Source organism: Podarcis muralis, chromosome 10, assembly GCF_964188315.1.
Source record: "Podarcis muralis chromosome 10, rPodMur119.hap1.1, whole genome shotgun sequence".
NCBI classification, from domain to species: Eukaryota; Metazoa; Chordata; class Lepidosauria; order Squamata; family Lacertidae; genus Podarcis; species Podarcis muralis.
Window position 1 is genome coordinate 68,744,662 of NC_135664.1, and position 18,189 is coordinate 68,762,850.

At 44.9% G+C, this 18,189-nt stretch overlaps 1 protein-coding gene across 1 annotated transcript in view; it reads left to right on the forward strand.

The window, feature by feature from the left end:
* The window catches only part of LOC144329093 (uncharacterized), a 95,408-nt gene that overhangs the window by 49,322 nt on the left and 27,897 nt on the right, over positions 1 to 18,189 (forward strand). The window lies entirely within an intron of this gene.

The window sequence follows — 18,189 nt, forward strand, 5'->3', positions numbered from 1 at the left end:
AGAGCAAGGCAGGTGGAAGGAGGCCTTGCCTGATGGAGTCTCTCCCCTCACAGTTCTTCCTCCAGGACCAGCTCCCTTGTGAGGACTCCTAGGGCCGGAGGGTGGGGCAAGGCAGGTGGAAGGAGGCCTTGCCTCTCCCCTCACCTGGGTGTGGCCACCATCGCATGCTGACAACTTCTAGGAGCCACAGGTGAGAGCTGTTTGGGTCAGGATAATGGCCCATCCAGACTGGCATACTGTTCGCTCAGCAGCCAATCAGATGCCCCCCATGGGAAGCCCATAAGCAGGTACTGGGTATATTGCATCCTCTGAGCGCAGTCTCATGGGACCTCTTACCGTGGGAGAGAAAAACAGCGCTTTAAGCCGAGACCAGCTATCAACGAGAAACCAGAAACAACGCAGAGCCGAAAAAAAATATCCCAAATCGTGTTGTTTGTCTTTCGATTTCTGTGAGAACGGAATGCATCGCCGCTGTTTATAACTAAGTGACCTGTTATTGCTGGGATTATCAGTCAGGAGGTGGACTGGAAAACTCTAATCTCTTTCCTGCCAAAGCACAGTGCTTATCTGGAAAACCAAAAAGCCATTTGGGCTCGTGAGTGGCTCTGATTAATGCTGCTTGCAGGGGGGCAGCAGAAAGAGGAGGAGGACAGTGGTGTTGCTGCGATGTCTGGTCCCAAGCTTCAGGAGGAAAGGAGAAGGGAGTCAGGCAGGAGGAGATAGCCAGATGCCTGGGGCTGTTCCATTAAGACCAGGTTCTTCTTGATCTATATAAGTGCCTCCTTCATCTTTTGCCGACAGGGATTCACAGCACAACACAGGTGGACATCTGTAAAAGACCAGCCCATCGTTCTTCTCATGCTCCACCCACTTCTCTCAAATCATCTCTCTGCATAACAACGTAAGATGAAGCTGAAACTGTTCTTCTAGGGGTAACAGCGATGGAGGTTCCCCAAAAAGATAGCTAAACTATTTATGTATGCAACAACGGCAGCCAGAATCCTGTACGCATGCAGAAATGGAAAGAAGGACAAATACTCACTAAAGAGGAATGGCTTCAAAAGTTAATGGATTATGCAGAAATGGTGAAATTGGCAGCAAAAATAAGAGAGAAAACAGATGATTTTTTTTTTTACAGAAGAGCGGAGACCCCTTTTGGATTACAGTGGTACCTCGGGTTAAGAACTTAATTCGTTCTGGAGATCTGGTCTTAACCTGAAACTGTTCTTAACCTGAAGCACCACTTTAGCTAATGGGGCCTCCCGCTGCGGCTGTGCCGCCGCTGCCTGATTTATGTTCTCATCCTGAAGCAAAGTTCTTAACCTGAGGTAATATTTCTGGGTTAGCGGAGTCTGTAACCTGAAGCATATGTAACCCGAGGTACCACTGTATATGAAGAACTGTTGCAGTCAAATGAAAACATGGGTAGGGTTCGAATTATGAGCAGTGGAATGAAAATAATAATAATAATAATAATAATAATAATACATTATTTTTTTTATCCCGCCCCCCCGACCAAAGCCGGGCTCAGAGTGGCTAACAACAAGTAAAAATAGCATAGTGTACATAAAATCGCACAGTCAATTAATTAAAATACATTCTAAAATCAATTCAGAATCAAATTAATAGCAACCAATGGGCTAGAGTTCTATGAGGAGTACCGAAGGAGGGGGTCAGGCTGTGCCTTGGCCAAAGGCCTGCTGGAACAGCTCCGTCTTGCAGGTAAGGAGGTAATGATAAGTGAAATAGTGAAACAATGATAAATGAAATATTAAAGTACATCATATAAAGCAGTAGGTGTAAGGTGGGAATAAAAACATCATGGAAGTAAGGGTAGAAGTCAAAATTTTAAGAAAAATTCCATATACTGAAGTATAAGGAAATCTGTAAAACAGTGAAAATCAATAAAAAGAAGATTTCCGGGGGGGCGGAGGCTGGGTATATCTTCTTATTTGTACGCCATGGTTTCTGCAGTTAAAACCAGGCTCAATGTGATTTACAACATGGCAAGGCTTACATCATTACAAACACAACGAAAATTGCAAACACCCAAAAGCACGCAAATTGAAACGCTTTCTGCATACATCACAATGAAGACGCACAACTGAATATTGAAATACTTTATTGTCACTTGTACAACTTGTATACAGTGAGATTACATGCGCACCCCCACTCTGCTCTCTTAGTCTTAATTCCCCTCGTTTACTGACGCACACCCACCAAACCCAAAAGTCAGTTGCCCTGTTGTTATCTTTTCATTCAGCAGCCTAACAGCCCACAGATAGAAGCTGTTCTTTACCCTGTTGGCGCGACTAATCATGCTTCTATATCTTCTGCCCGAGGGCAGGAGATCAAGAAAGTGCCGGCCAGGGTGTGAATCATCCCTGAGAATTTTCCTCGCTCTCCTGAGGCAACATTCTTCCGCTATTTCATCCAGCGGATTCACGGGACAGCCCATAATATCTTGTACTGTCTTCACCACCCTCTGTAGGCACTTCCTATCAGTTGATGTCAAACCAGCGTACCACACCGTGATGCAGTAGGAAAGGACACTTTCTATTGTGGACCGGTAGAAGGAGATCATCAAATGCTGATTGACATCATTCTTTCACGATACTCTGAGGCGATGGAGTCTCTGTTGGGCTTTCTTAACCACCTGGGTTGTATTAATATATATAATATGATATAATTAATATCATTACCAACAACACAAAACCAAAATGAAACACCCCAAACAATACTAGCCCAAGAGTGCGTTCAGCAGCTTTTGTAACTGGAGTCAGTCCAGGGCCCTGACCTCCCAGGCCAGGTGGGGAAAGGTCCATAAGGTAGGGAATAGGTCTTCCAGGACTCAGAGTTGAGATGGGTTGTGGCACGTAGGAAAGGGTTGTCCCAGAGCTCAATGGCACTACCTGAAGGTTAGGCAATGCCTAAGGATGTGTGTCTTCTGGAAGTCAGGTAAGACCAGGTGTGACAAGCACAGTAAAGCAGGAACATTAAGACGGTCTCCTGGAAACAGCATCACTGGCTGCTTAGTAGGACATCATATGCGTGTCATTTTAGGCAGCGAAACTTTATTTTTTTGCAAATTTCTTCAGTGCTGTGGTCCTTAAAATATGTTTTAGGCTGCAAGGAATTCAAATCTGCTATTTTGTGATTGGACAACATTTAGCTTGGTAGAAGAAGAGAATCATAGAGTAATGGGGCAGGGCAGCCGCGATGATGGGGTTATGTGGGCACTGCTGCTGCCAGTGTAACCGCACACCCCACAACCTTTCCAAAGCCCTGCCCCATCCCAGCTTACTGGGAGGGCAGCCCCATGTCCCCACCCCACAGAACTAGCCACTCTTCCATAAGACAAGCTTACTGCATCCTTTAAATTGGCTCAGGGTGGCCAGGAACAGAGATGAGTTGGAAGAATGAGTCGTCTGTTACCATGGTAACGTAGGATGCTGACATATACTGAGTCAGACTAGCGGTCCATTTAGCTTAGCAGGCAGCTGCTCTCCAGGGTGCAGAAGGTCCTCTGTTTCAACCCTCAGCATGGATTGATTCTGACAGTGGAGGTGTTTCATAGCCACCCTGGTTTGGAATCATTGATCCACGAAAGCTCTCTCTTCCACGAAGCAACTGCCTCACTTTGTCCAATGATAGGGCTGGCCCTAGATTTCACTAATGGTCAACTTCAAGCTGAAATGACTGAACTCAATATATTGCTACAGAAATATGAGTTTGGGTACAAAAATAAATGGCGGCATTCAGAATTTAATGGGGCAAATTTCAGAAGGGATTTCTGAAGCATTCAGATTTGATGCTTATGGGTTTGTGAGTGTTGGATTCTTTCAGATCCAGTACAGATACTAGGATCATTAACTCCAACTAAGGACATGGCTTTTGAGGCCTGATGCCTGCAGTTTAAAGTTGTCTTTGCCACCAGAGGCAAAATTTCAATAACTTTCTTAACACCCCGGTGAACTTTACAGCTGGAAGCAAATGAGACAGAAATGTTAAAACCTTAAACAGCACTCAGTTGGCGAAATCAAATAACCTGCGCAAAAGGACAACCAACCAGCCAGCCAAAAAAATGAAGCAGAATATGTTAAGTGGCTATGTTTTTGACCTTTAATGTTGCGAAAAGAAGGGATGAGCTTGCCCTCTTGCGGCAGTAACTGAGAACAGCACATTTCATTTCCCACTTCCAAACGAACATAAAAACAGCTCTGCAGGATTAGGCCAAAGACCCATTCACATGGAATTTGCCGAATTACTGCCCGTTCACTCTGCTTGAAGAGATTGCTGTGGAACAATTCGGAATCCATTTTTTGTTTTAAATATTCTGAGCGACAGGGTACCATCAGTAAACCTGTGCTCCTCAATCTAGCTTAATGAGTAAAATGAGCCTGCAGGAAAAGACCAATCAGGCTCCAGGAGGGAAGCAGAATCAGCCAATCAGATGGGACTCAGTGTGTAACTAATGTATATAAAAGCCTGAGGTTTGGGGGGCAAATCAATCTCTGTTTTACAAGTTGCAATAAAGAGCATGAAATCACTACAGGACCCCGAGTATATTTCAGCAGGGTTATCTGAAGATTTGTAAGATGAAATTGGTACCTATTCAGGTTGAATAATATAATGTTTTAGGTAATAATATACAGTGGTACCTTGGGTTACAGACGCTTCAGGTTATGCATTTTCAGGTTAAGGATGTGCCGAAACCCGGAAGTACTGGAATGGATCACTTCCGGGTTTCGGCGCTCGCGCATGCACAATAGCACTAAATCGCATGTGCAGAAGCGCCGAATCATGTCACACACGTGTGCAGATGCGGCGCTGCAGGTTGTGAACGTGCCTCCCGCACGGATCATGTCCGCAACCCGAGGTTCCACTGTAACAAGGATAGGAAACAAAGCGAAATGTAAAGATGTAAAGTTTAAATTCTGTAAACCATCCAACGGGAGGGAGGAAAGCCATTAGGCTCAGTCGAGCCAAAGAGATAAAGCAAGAGGATACGATGTTATGTACTGTGATTATATGTAAAACCAATAAAATCACATATATATATATATACATATACACACACACACACACATGTGTGTGTGTGTGTGTGTGTGTGTGTGTATGAGAAAGTGATCGCTTCTGCCACAGCACATAGTTAAACGATGGTACTCTCTCCCTCTGGAGGCGGTATTAACCACCAACCAAATGACTTTAAAAGAGGACTAGATCAACACATCACCTTGCCAACAAAGGTCCGTGTAGTTAAAGCTAAGGTTTTCCCGGTAGTGATGTATGGAAGTGAGAGCTGGACCATAAAGAAGGCTGATCACCAAAGAATTGATGCTTTTGAATTCTGGTGCTGGAGGAGACTCCTGAGAGTCCCATGGACTGCAAGAAGATCAAACCTCTCCATCCTTAAGGAAATCAGCCCTGAGTGCTCACTGGAAGGACAGATCCTGAAGCTGAGGCTCCAAGACTTTGGCCACCTCATGAGAAGAGAAGACTCCCTGGAAAAGACCCTGATGTTGGGAAAGATGGAGGGCACAAGGAAAAGTGGACGACAGAGGATGAGATGGTTGGATAGTGTTCTCGATGCTACCAGCATGAGTTTGACCAAACTGCGGGAGGCAGTGGAAGACAGGAGTGCCTGGCATGCTCTGGTCCATGGGGTCATGAAGAGTTGGACATGACTAAACAACAACAACAACAACAACAACAACCAATGGATTTTTTTTAAAAAAATAAGATCATATATACGCAGTTACGACAGCCAGAATAATAGCGGCAAGAAATTGGAAAAATGAAACCTTACCAACGATCACAGAGTGGCAAATTCTTATGATAGAATACCTGCAACTAGCTAAATTGACTGGAAAATGTAGAGGAATGTCAAACCAAAAGGTACTTAGGGAATGGAAAATATATAAAGAATACTTGAAAACGTACTGTACGAACAATAAGATACTTGCAGAAATAGAGGGATACTGATAACCAAGAATTATTCAAAATGTTATAGTGGATTATATATCTATATACAAAATAAAATAATATGAATCTGTGCAAGGAATACAGATAACCTAAGTAGTATAATGGGAATTATTGGAAGTTACATATTTTAATTTGTTATGGGAACTGCGTCTGGGCAAAAATCCCTGGAATGTCCGGATGTATAGCAACCCATATCAGAAGTCGAGATCTCTGCCATTTCTGTGGGGGAAAATAGCTCTAAAATCTCTTTTTGTCTGTGTGATTTTGCCAAAAGAGCTCAACAACTTTTCTGTCTGGATTTTCACTTTCTGAAATATGGCAACTCTACTGAAGACCAGTTGCTGGAAACCACAAGATGGGATCTTGCTTGGTGCAGGAACCGGATGCTAGACTAGATGGGCCATTGGGCTGATCCAGGAGGTCTATTCTTTAATTTTACTGAATGCAGCGCACTTTTTAAAAATGTTATGAAAATGATGTATAGATGGTACTTAACACCAGCTAAACTTGCCAAAATTTACAAGACAGGAACTAATGAGTGCTGGAAATGTAAAGAAAAGGAAGGTATCTTTTGCCACATGTGGTGGACTTGCAAAGAGGGAAAGGCTTTCTGGGAAATGATATATAATGAGTTAAAGAAAATGTTTAAAAATACATTTGTTAAAAAACCAGAAGCCTTTTTATTGGGGATAGTGGGTGAAGAGATACCAAGGGAAGATAAAAGACTGTTTCTGTATGCAACAACTGCGGCAAGAATTCTTTCAGCCCAAAAATGGAAACAAGAAGAAGTACCAATGGAAGAAGAGTGGCAGGTGAAGATGGTGGACTTTGCAGAACTGGCGAAGCTGACAGGAAAAATCCGAAAACAGCACGATCAAGCATTCCAAAAGGACTGGAGTAAATTTATATGATATCTGGTAGATTATTGTAATCAATTAACATCACTGGCAGGGTTGTCTGAAGGCTTGTAATGAGAAACTCTCTACCTTTCTATATTTATTTAAATTTTGAGTTATTTTGTAATGTGTGTAATTAGAATTGGAAAACGTACAAAATGCAATGATATTTTGAAAGCCATGAGGTGGGAAGGAAGGAAGGAAGGAAGGAAGTGGACAGGCTCTAAAGAGCCAGAGGCGTAAAGTGGCGTGTTATGATGTGAACGTATATTATAAAATGGAAAATAAATAAAAATTATATATAAAAACAAGAGGGATACAGTGGTACCTCGGGTTACATACGCTTCAGGTTACAGACTCTGCTAACCCAGAAATAGTGCTTCAGGTTAAGAACTTTGCTTCAGGATGAGAACAGAAATCGTGCTCCGGTGGTGCAGTGGCAGCAGGAGGCCCCATTAGCTAAAATGGTGCTTCAGGTTAAGAACAGTTTCAGGTTAAGTATGGACCTCCGGAACGAATTAAGTACTTAACCCGAGGTACCACTGTATTCTTATTCTGTGATAGAGTCTGATCTTCCTATGCCCTTGCTGGGGTCCCACTCAATCAGCCATCACCTGTATTGCTCTCACAAGTAGAAGGCTGGCACATTCAATGCCAGCACTGTGGTCTGAAATACAAATGACATTAGAGATCTGATTGCTGATAGTGGGAGGAGAAGTGGCTTTTTAAAGTCGTAACCTAAAGGGACTTGAGGGCATAAAGTTTCCAGGCCCAGAATCATCAAGAGATGGAGAGCCAGTGTGGTGTAGTGGTTAAGAGTGGTAGACTTGCAATCTGGTGAACCGGGTTCGCTTCCCCGCTCCTCCACATGCAGCTGCTGGGTGACCTTGGGCCAGTCACACTTCTCTGAAGTCTCTCAGCCCCACTCACCTCACAGAGTGTTTGTTGTGGGGGAGGAAGGGAAAGGAGAATGTTAGCCGCTTTGAGACTCCTTCGGGTAGAGATAAAGCGGGATATCAAATCCAAACTCTAGTTCTTCCCTTCAACGTTCTACATGTATCACGGGGGGAAAACCCAGCCATGGTAAGAAAGAGGGAATCTTCAAAACAGCAGCTATCAAACAGTACGGATCAGAACTTGCCGCCTTCTGCATCCTGTATATCAAATTATTGTACATATTTCCCCTTTGTTACGATCTAATGTCCAAATGAATAACTTTTTCCATTTGACGCGCTTGATTTGATTTCGATTTGATTTGACAAATCCAAACATGATAGCTTTCACCTCGGCGGCTGTTAAAGGGAGTGTGACTCTTTACTTTCAGGAACATTGGAGTTTCAGGAAGACTTTTAAAAATGTGCAGCTAAGTCTCAGCCTAAACAGACGGCTAAGAACAGCCTTCATCAACTTGGTAGCCTCCAGAGGTTGGGGACTACAACTCCCAGCTTGGCTGGGGTTGATGGGAGTTGGGGGTCCCTAAAACAATGACAAACCTAGACAGCATCTTAAAAGCAGAGACAACACCTTGCCAACAAAGGCCCGTATAGCTATGACTTTCCCAGTAGTGATGTATGGAAGTGAGAGCTGGACCATAAAGAAGGCTGATCGCCAAAGAATTGATGCTTTTGAATTATGGTCTGGAGGAGACTCTTGAGAGTCCCATGGAATGCAAGAAGATCAAATCTATCCATTCTGAAGGAAAACAGGCCTGAGTGCTCACTGGAAGGACAGATCCTGAAGCTGAGGCTCCAATACTTTGGCCACCTCATGAGAAGAGAAGACTCCCTGGAAAAGACCCTGATGTTGGGAAAGATGGAGGGCACAAGGAGAAGGGGGCAACAGAGGACAAGATGGTTGGACAGTTTCTCGAAGCTACAAACATGAGTCTGACCAAACTGCGGGAGGCAGTGGAAGACAGGAGTGCCTGGCGTGCTCTGGTCCATGGGGTCATGAAGAGTCGGACACGAGTAAACGACAAAACAACACCACCTCGAATGTACCTGGTTGCTGAAGGCTCGTTAATTCGCTCAATCTGCTAGAGCCTGCAGATGAAGTTCCTAACTCACTGAGGGTTTGAGAGCCATCGGCTCCCCTCACCTGGTTTAGCCAGCTAGTCTAAGCCGTTCCCGGAGTGTGGCTTCTGTCGCATGCTGACAGCTTCTAAGAGCCACAGGTGAGAGCTGAGTGCAGGGTGGGGACCAAAGGTGGACCAACGACCCCAGAAGGAGCATGGCGTGTCCCTCACCAGAGGCACTACCCTCCCCTCACAACCCATACACCCCTATTAATAAATAGATCAATTATAGCACCCCCAGTGATTCCTATTTACTGCCTCCCCCCCCATCTGCTCCTTGCCTACTGACCTGCCACCTGCCTCACAGACTCCCACCTTTTGTAACTGAGAGTGCCGAGCGTTTCCCTCAGAGAATGCCGGCTCTTAATCTCAGGGTTGTGGGTTCAAGTCCCAACTTGGGCAAAATATTCCTGCCTTGCAGGGGGTTGGACTAGATGACCCTTGTGGCCCCTTAGAAAGAATTCTATGATTCTACTGTATAATTCTTAAGCCCCTCTCACAAAACCACACTGGGCAACGGGGATGATGACATTAATCCAGGTGAAGCTGGCAGCATTAATGAAGGCTCTTCCTTCCTTCCTTCCTTCCTTCCTTCCTTCCTTCCTTCCTTCCTTCCTTCTCTCTCTCTCTCTCTCTCTCTCTCTCTCTCTCTCTCTCTCTCTCTCTCTCTCTGCTTTCTCCTGCTGACCTCAAGATGGCAGTGATGCACTGGAAGCCAGGCAGCAAAGCAGCCCTGCTCCCTCCAAGGCTTTGGGGAAGAATTGCTGCCATTCCCTTGAACAACTCAGGCAGCGTGCCCCCGAGGGGTTCGTGATGTCGCTGCCATTTGCCCATGCCACCCTGGCTGCGCGGCTGTAGCCCTGCACTCTGCATGCAGGTTGCATGCTAAGAAGGAGAAGGCAGATGACTGCTTTGGGCATCCTTCTTAAGCATCGTAACCAGGTGGGGTGCCCATGCTCAGTTTAGGCTCTAGGGGGCAGCAGTGCCCCATACCTATAAGTTCTTAGAACACAACACCCCTGGCTGCAAATAAATACACGGTATATAGGCCTACAAGGACCACTCCAGTCTCGCTGGTGCTGGAAAATGAAAGGTACTGAGGCTGCAAGAAGAATTGAGCTCCGTAGGAACTTTCTTCTGAGTGGACATGCCCTGGATTGTGCTGTAACCAGGGCAAAGCAGGTTACCGGACAAAGTTGTACGAGGGGGTTATGGTTTGAAGGAAGAAAATTGGGCAAGAGATGTACGCCATGTACAGAAACGCTTCCGAATTCGAAGGCTGAAGTACATGCAAATGTTCGGATATTGGGTTAAGAACTTAATTTGTTCTGGAGGTCCGTTCTTACCCTGAAACTGTTCTTAACCTGAGGTACCACTTTAGCTAATGGGGCCTCCCGCTGCGCCACCGCCACACAATTTCTTTTCTCATCCTGAAGCAAAGTTCTTAACCTGAGGTACTATTTCTGGGTTAGCAGAGTCTGTAACCTGAAGCATCTGTAACCCAAGGTACCACTGTAAAGGTAAAGGTAAAGGTAAAGGGACCCCTGACCATTAGGTCCAGTCGTGGCCGACTCTGGGGTTGCGGCGCTCATCTCGCTTTATTGGCCGAGGGAGCCGGCGTACAGCTTGTGGGTCATGTGGCCAGCAGGACTAAGCCGCTTCTGGCGAACCAGAGCAGTGCACGGACACACCGTTTACCTTCCCGCTGGAAAGATACCTATTTATCTACTTGCACTTTGACGTGCTTTCGAACTGCTAGGTTGGCAGGAGCAGGGACCGAGCAAAGGGAGCTCACCCCGTTGTGGAGATTCAAACCGCCAACCTTCTGATCGGTAAGTCCTAGGCTCTGTGGTTTAACCCACAGCGCCACCCGTGTCCCAAGGTACCACTGTACATGCCACTTAATGCTACAGTTTCTCAGCAGTGCCCAGTAGGTTTAGTAAGAGGATATAATAGGGAGATGGCATATAATCAGCTAAACTTAATCCTAAAATGATGGGGGGAAGCCTCAACAACAGCTGTAAGTTCAACAGGAAGGGGGATTGTCAGATCTTAGCCAGAGGGGAGTGCCACAGAGTTGGACCCACAATGGTTCCTGGTGCCAATAACCATGTATTTTAAAAATATGTGTAGGAACAGCCTGATGGTTCCTGCTTTGCCCGAGGGACAATTGGAGCCGGTGAGTGGAAGAGGACGGTGCTACCTCCTTGCTGGCCAAGGGCAAGCATGCTATGGAAACCTTGCAGAGGTAGCAGCTGTTAGGGGTGATAGTCAATGAAATATATAAAACAATAAAAAATTGTCCAGTAGCACCTTAGAGACCAACTAAGTTTGTTCTTGATATAAGCTTTCATGTGCATGCACACGTCTTCAGATACCATGCACATGTATGAACACAAAAGCTTATACCAAGAACAAATTTAGTTGGTCTCTATGGTGCTACTGGACCATATGTCCACTCTGGGCGGCTTCCAACAAAATATTAAAATACCGTAATGCATCAAGCATTAAAAGCTTCCCTAAACAGGGCTGATTTCAGATGTCTTCTAAAAGTCTGGTAGTTGTTGTTGTCTTTGACATCTGGTGGGAGGGCGTTCCACAGGGCAGGTGCCACCACCGAGAAGGCCCTCTCCCTGGTTCTCTGTAACTTGGCTTCTCGCAGTGAGGGAACCGCCAGAAGACCCTTGGTGCTGGACTTCAGTGTCCGGGCAGAACGATGGGGTTGGAGACGCTCCTTCAGGTATACAGGACCAAGACCATTTAGGGCTTCAAAGGTCAGCACCAACACTTTGAATTGTGCTCGGAAATGTACTGGGAGCCAATGCAGGTGTTTCAAGACCGGTGTTATGTGGTCTCGGCGGCCGCTCGCAGTCACCAATCTAGCTGCTGCATTCTGGATTAGTTGTAGTTTCTGGGTCACCTTCAAAGGTAGCCCCACATAGAGCGCATTGCAGTAGTGCAAGCGGGAGATAACTAGAGCATGCACCACTCTGGCGAGACAGTCTGCGGGCAGGTAGGGTCTCAGCCTGCGTACCAGATGGAGCTGATAAACAGCTCCCCTGGAGACAGAATTGACCTGCACCTCCATGGACAGCTGTGAGTCCAGAATGACTCCCAGGCTGCGCACCTGGTCCTTCAGGGGCACAGTTACCCCATTCAAGACCAAGGAGTCCTCTACACCTGCCTGCCTCCTGTCCCCCCAAAACAGTACTTCTGTCTTGTCAGGATTCAACCTCAATCTGTTAGCCGCCATCCATCCTCTAACCACCCCCAGACACTCACACAGGACCTTCATCACCATCACTGGTTCTGATTTGAATGTATAAACATGCAACAGCAGTTGGCTCCTGAGAGCAGGAAATTTTCAAACACAATTTTCTATAGAGATTTTTTCTTTCGTTATAACGATCTAATTTCTGACTTATTTATGGCATTTCCACCCCTGTGTTTAGATCCATACTGAAATTGCTCCATCCCCTTAACTATTTCGGTTGCTCTGAACCTTTTCCAACTGTACAATGCGCTTTTGGAGAGGAGGCAACCAGGACTGTACAATGTACTCCTAATGCGGCCACGCTATATAGATTTGTACAACGGCATTATGATATTGGCAGTTTTGCTTTCAGTTCCTTCACAAATATTCCCTAGCATGGAATTTGCCTTCAATGTGCTCTCTACTACCACCCCAAGATCTTGTTCCTGATCAGTCACCTTGTGTTTATGTATATGTGAATTCTTTTTTTTTTTTATGCCTTGACATGCATCAATGAATTGCACTTGCCATTTTACCTCCCATACACTCAGTTTGGAGAGGTCCTTTTGGACCTCTTTGCAATCCCTTTTTGTTTTAACGACTCCGGACAATTTAGTATCATCACCAAACTGGCCACTTCAGTGCTCATCTCCAGCTCTAGACTGCTTGTGAACAAGCTGAAAAGCACAGGAATTAGTAGTAGATGGCGGCTTCCTATGCGCCTCCGTGAAATACTGAAATCTTTCATTTCTTTTTCTCCTTGCCTTCTTTGTTTCCCCCTCCCTCCCATTCAAGTTGAACTGAGCATCCCTCAGGGGAAGGAGCCTGCTGATTCATCAACTTAAGGTTGCCGCAACCCTCCCTTTGCTCAATGGGTGGGGCCTGCGCTACAACACAATAAATACACAAGTTATCAATGAATACGGTGGAAGAAGATTGGAAAAAGTTTAAAGTCTACTTACAGAAATACTGCAAAATTAATGAATGTTAGAATGATGTTGGATAAGAAGTTAAGTGGTTTTTAGCTATAATGCTATAAAGGAATATGAAAAAATGGATTATTAACAGGTAAAAACTTAATGTTATAATACCTTAAGATTAAAGACTAGGACAAACAAAGAGGGAAAGGATTTGCTGAACTAACAAATTGAACTGGAATACAAAAAAGGGAGGTGTGAGGAGGTCCGGGAAACAAGCAAATGGAAGATAAGTAATGGAGAGATGGAATTGTTTTTAACTATTGTTATTTTGTATTTTTCTTTTTTCTTTTTTCATTTTGTAATATTTTGAAAATCTTAATAAATATCTTTTTTTTAAAAAAAGTTATCAATGAATACGATGACCATTGCAGAGGACCTCCGCCAGTTAAGGGGAGCGTCAGTTTCCCGCGAACTGCTTCATGGAGGAAGCCCGTTAATTAAGCAGGGAGGCAGGGAATCTTCTAAACCCCAAGAGGCTCAGAAGGGAAATAAATATGATCAGGAAGGATTAGGAGAATCATCTGGAGTTATTGAAACAATATGCGGCTTAGGCTTGCAGGGTGAAATCGGGGAAGGAGGGAGTCGGTTGCGTTCTCCCGCTCCTGAGCTCGATAGCCGGGCAACAAAGAGGATATTAATACTTCAGTGGTCTTAATATTCTCGCTATGCAGCCTCCTCAAGGAAGGCTGGGGTGAAATTATGATGGTTTGACTTCTTGAAGCTCAGAACACTACTGCTATGAGATAAAAGCATGTTGCTCTCTGGGCTCCCTCTGGCAACTTGTTCATTGAACATCCATCCCAATTTGGTTGCAGAAAACTTATGCGGAGGTTAGATTTTTGTCCTGTCTTTATTGAGTATTCACTCTGGTTTGTTTTTTTAATGTGTGGGGAGGTTGTGCATTCAACTTGATTTGCTCATGGTTTGTTAATACATCTTCCAGTTAATCTTTTTAAAAGTCAATCCTTTGTTAGGCATAGCAAACCACACATTATCAAACCAACACAGTATACAAATTGTGCAAAATACAAATTCAGCATAACAAGGTTTGTCCCAGTCAGATCTTTAACTCCAGAGAAAACCAATTTGCATAAATAATACAATATAACACCACCACATCACTGATCAATTAAGAACCACTAAATCTCTTTATAATGACCCAGTCTTTCTACATCGACAGCACTCAAAAATTCAGCCACTATTAAAGTAATTGGATCATTCCTGTCCGAGAGCAGGCCCTGATCCGTTGGTGGCATAGAATTGAGCCTGTTAAGTTGTAAGGCCTCTAATAATTGTCTTCTGGCGTAAATGCCAAAATCACAAGAATGTTAATCATTCACTCCTCTTGCGCTTATTGATGCCTTTCTCGATCACTTTCCTAACAGCAAAAAGTCCAGTTGTGGTTTTTTTTTTAAAAAAGAGGATTTGTGGCAACAGCAACCAACGGTCGCTATCATCTAATCCAGGGGTCAGCAAGGTTTACTGGCCATGGGCTGGATCACACCCATGGAGATCGTCCGTGGGCCGGACTGGCACAGCGCGACCCTGGAAATCGTGTCTACGCATGTCCGCAGCGCTGGAAATCGCTTCTGCGCATGCCCAGACGCCGAAAATTGCGCCTGCGCAGTAGCGATTTTCGGCATCTGGACATGCGCAGACGCAGTTTCCGGTGCTGCTCGGCGAGTCCCTGTACCGCACTGTGCTGCAGCGTGCAGGGGACTCGGCAAGAGGGAGGCTCGGTTCGGGGGTGGCAAAATGGTCTTCATGGGCCGCATCCAGCCCATGGGCTGCATGTTGCCGACCCCTGATCTAATCTGTCTGCAAACAAATAGGAAATAACACTTTTTAAAAAGGCAAACATCATCTAAAGGGGTAAAGGGGACCCCTGACCATTAGGTCCAGTCGTGGCCGACTCTGAGGTTGCGGCGCTCATCTCGCTTTACTGGCCGAGGGAGTCAGCATACAGCTTTCGGGTCATGTGGCCAGCATGACTAAGCCGCTCTGGCGAACCAGAGCAGCGGACGGAAATGCCGTTTACCTTCCCGCCGGAGTGGTACCTATTTATCTACTTGCACTTTGACGTGCTTTCAAACTGCTAGGTGGGCAGGAGCAGGGACCGAGCAATGGGAGCTCACCCCGTCGCAGGGATTTGAACGGCCGACCTTCTGATCGGCAAGTCCTAGGCTCTGTGGTTTAACCCACAGCGCCACCCACGTCCCAAACGTCATCTAAGTTCCCTACAAATGAATCAGAACAAATGCTAAAGAAAAAAAGTCAATGTCAAATCAAGGTGATTGCTCAGTAAACAAGTTGTCTCAAAGGACCCTCAGTCTGCAGTGCCCTTCCACCCTTCTGAAAGGCCTGCAAAAGGCCTATAATCTTTGGTTGCCACTTGAATGATGCATCTCAAATGAGGAGCCACCACTGAGAAGGCTCCCTTGTACTATGAACCACATTAGGTGGCAGAATATGGTGCAGGGCCTCTCCTGCACACCTTAGCACCTGGTCACACTGGAAGGGATGGGGAAACCTGCCAATTTCAGTTTTCCATTTCCCCATTTTTTGGTTCAGTTCTCAACACTTGCCCATCAGTTAGAGATTTTCTTTTCTATTTTCTTTTTAATGACCCTGATAGGGCTGCCATACGTCTGGGATTTCGTCTGCTGAAAATAGCATCTGGGCGGAAATTCTGAAAATTGGGCATATGACTACCCATGAAAGAAGTGTCGATTTTTTGGCAAATTTCCTAAAAAATAGCTCGTTTTTTGGGGGGGGGGCGGGAAGAGAAAGCTCAACAACTTTGCCAAATTAGTAAGTATTTTAGTGTGAGTTTCGTTGCATATGCACATTTCTGGATACATTTTTGCCAGGTGTAGACCCATTTTTGCAAGGCAATTTCCCCTAATAAAATGCATAGCGTATGCTATTTTCACTAACATGTGCACTTCTATGAAAATTTCAAGTATACGCATTTTTGCACACACCAGTTGGTTGGAGAACCACATTTCAAAACACAGAGCATGGATTTCGTGGGATGGGATGTGTATCCTTTCAGAAAGCACAGATTAGGTAGGTTCACCTGCTAACCTTTACAGTGCAAAACTTTTAATACCACTGTTGCAGAAAATCATATTTTAAGATATACATAGAATTGCTTTATTTTTCTTATATAAATAAAAACAGCAATTCAGAAGGTTGAAAGTGTTTCTGTTTGCATATTGTTTCAGAAAGTACAAATTAAATGGGTTTATAGTTAAGTTGCCTTTAAAGGTGCCTGGCAAAACCAATAATTTTAAATCCGGCATTTTGCTTTGAACTATCTATGACCTTTTTGCGTGTCTTAGTATAGTTTCTTTTATAAAAAATGAAGTAGAATGGTCTTATAGTCTTATAGGTTTTTTAAAATGCTGGTTTCAATGTATGTATATTCTTCTGTTTTGCTTAAAATATTGCAAACCACTTTGGGTTGCCACAGCAAAAAAGCAACTAATAAATTTAATTACTACTTTTAAATTGCCTACTTAAAACAAAACAAAACAAAACATGTGTTTAGGCATATCCATCCATTAATAGTTTATTTGCTTTTAAAATGGTTGATTTCACCTGCGCTTCATGAATTTGATTATATCTGTTTTTAATAATCATTTAAACAAATGACTGCATTATACCGTTAAATATTGTACATAGTGTGCTTTGATGAGAGATTCTTTTAAATATGATGCAGTTTCGAAATGCTTTTAAATAAAAAAATAGTAAGCCACAGAGCTATAATTTGATTAAGTGGTATATAAATTGTGCTAAACAATTTTTGTTTGGGGGGGGGGGGGGCGCAACAGGAACTTGCAACCTATGCATTTTGCACCAGTTGAATTTTTGTGACATTATGAGAATATTCACCCAAGTATCGGTCCTGTCGGTTCAACCTTTGAATCAATGAATGATTGTGGCCCCTTGTAGCTGGAGACCTGGATGTGGTGCCTCCTCCAGACATCCTCAGAGGACACCAGTAGCAAACTGGTAAGGGCTGTAGCTCAGTGAGCAGAGTGTCTGCTTTGTAGACAGGATGTTGCAGGTTCAATCCCAGGTATCTGCATGGACTGATGAATGGTCCAAGTAGACATCAGGAAGAACTTTGTGACAGCAAGAGCTGTTCAACAGTGGAACAGCTGTTCACCTTGGAAGGTGGTTTTCAGGGACTGGACTGAACAGGAGGAATGGGAAATGAGCCCTCGGTGTCAGGCGTGCGTGCAGGAGCCAGGCCCTGTGACCAGTAGGACTTTGCAGGACTGGGGCCTTCCTAAGTTTGTTCTGGAGAGGCAAGGCGCGGCCTCACAGGTGAGGCCGATTGATAACTCACTGCACCTGGTGGCAAGGGCCGGGAAGGGATATAAGGTCAGCATTTCCCTTCGGCTCTTTGCCACAGCAACACGCTTCCTGATCCTTGAAACTCGGCTTCTTGACTCCCTGCTTCTTGATCCTCGGATCCCTGACTTCATGACTCCTTGCTTCCTGACCCTTGGACCCTTGGCTTCCTGAATCCTGGCTTCTGGACCCCCGTTCCTGCTCCCACCCCGCCATCTTGCCACCGGTCCCGATGTCCCCTGCTGGGACTTTGATTACCCGTGAACCGGACTGTGACACTTGGTCTGATTGGCTCCTCTCAGAAGAAGAGGAGGAGTAGGAAGTTTCGCTCTCCCCATCTCCAGCAGTTTCAGGAAGAGAGGGAGACAGGGATGATGTACAGCTGAATGGGGAATTGCCTAGCTACAAGATAGTAGTGGAGGAGGAGGAGGAGGGCGAAGTTAGAAGGCAGACAGCAGAGACCTCCCTGGAGAGTATGTTGATGGATCTCAACCAAAACTCTCTGCTACCGGCTGCTTAGTCTGTGTAGTCCAGGATGATGACTCAGGAACATAACGTGCTGAACAGTAACTTGATTTGTATTTGCTTTCATTATATACAGCTCATAGCACAGCTTTGTACAAGTTACTATATACACAG